The sequence below is a fragment of the Pteropus alecto genome, unplaced genomic scaffold (genome assembly GCF_000325575.1).
Source record: "Pteropus alecto unplaced genomic scaffold, ASM32557v1 scaffold55, whole genome shotgun sequence".
In the NCBI taxonomy this organism is placed as follows: domain Eukaryota; kingdom Metazoa; phylum Chordata; class Mammalia; order Chiroptera; family Pteropodidae; genus Pteropus; species Pteropus alecto.
In genome coordinates, this window is record NW_006436813.1 from 782558 (window position 1) to 784106 (window position 1549).

Genomic DNA, 1549 nt, shown 5'->3' on the forward strand with positions numbered 1-1549 from the left:
ATTTCTCGAATGGCTGATGATAACATCTTTCATGTGCTTATTTGTCATTTGTGTATCTTCTTTGCTGAAATGTCTCTTCATGCCTTTTGTCCATTTTTTAATTGAATTGTTTCCTGTATTATTCTTGAGTTTTGAGAGTCCTTTATATATTCTAGATATAACTCTTTTGCTGCCTATCTCTCTCCCTCTCCCCCTTAAAAAACTATACTTAATATGCATCTGTAACTTCAGTTGCTTGGAGCTTTTGTCTGTCTCCATCTCTCCTGGTACCCTAAAATTAGGTCATGTACTGGGACCCTGGGACTGGAGACCACCTCTGAGCTCTGACAAGCACCTCCTCCATGACTTCCATAAGTGCTTCCTCTTCTAGAGAACCTTGTTTTTACCCAAATATGTTTGGGTAAACTGCCATAGCTGCCCATCCCCAGGGGCAGACCCCATTCTAGCACCTTCTCCTCTGTCTGCAAGGCCAGGCCTTTTCCAGGGAGTATAGGATTACTGGTTTTAGTCTGTGCGGCACCAAAGTGGAGCTGAGAAAGGCAGACCAATAAATGCATCCCTGTCCCCAGGATCATCATGAAGTGATGATGGTGGAGGAGAAATACTAGGCAAGTAAGTGAGGCTGGGAACCTTAAGGGTGATAGAAGCACCTAGCTGGGAGCATCCTGCCAGGAAGACAGGAGCCTCCTCCACATACCTGATACTGCTGTGTCAACAAAAATTCCCAAAGACATGTGGAAAAGAAAATCTTTATTCAGACAAATCGTTTGCCAACTGTGGAAACTTAGCCTCCAGAGGAAACCAAAAGTACGCTCTGGAGCGAACAAAGAAAGCCAGAGCTTATAAAGACAAAAGACACAAGCTGGAACAAAGGAAACTTTTCCAATGACTACTCAACAAGATGTGATTGTTAATTCAAAAAGGATTGATCAGGTCCAAGTGGTGAGACCCTGAGGTAAGCAAGTTCCAAGATGTGCTTTTGCGGCAAGCGCTAAAGTCCAGGAGTTTAAACCCCATTTAGGCCCTTTATGCAAAAGAGGTTTCCAAATCCATAGTTCTGATTGGCCTAGATTATGCAATTCTGATTGGTTGGCATAGATGCAAATCAAGATGTAATCGTGTGGTTTTGATTGGACAAGACAGGTCTCAGTCCATTGGTTGAAAGATGAAACCAGGAACTCCCTTACAATGGTTGACTCAGGCAGCAGGAGCATAGTACAGGAGGTTGAGAATTCAGTCTGTGGCTTTTCCTGCTGTGAAGAGTGCATGCGAGGCCTGTGTCAGCAATGGCTACTAGACTGATTATGAATTTGGGCCCAGTTAACCATGAGAAGTCTTTCTTGCCATATATATTCCTTCTCAGGGTTCACAGCTACAACCTTCTCATTACAAACTCCAGGCTTCAAGGGGAGTTCTGTAACTTCAGACCTGAAAAACCTTGAAGCCTTTTCACCACCTGTTGGTTCTTGACAAGTATTCACTGGAATATTCCATAAATGGCAATATTTGATGCCATTTACTCTGTGCCCGGCACATCACACACATGATT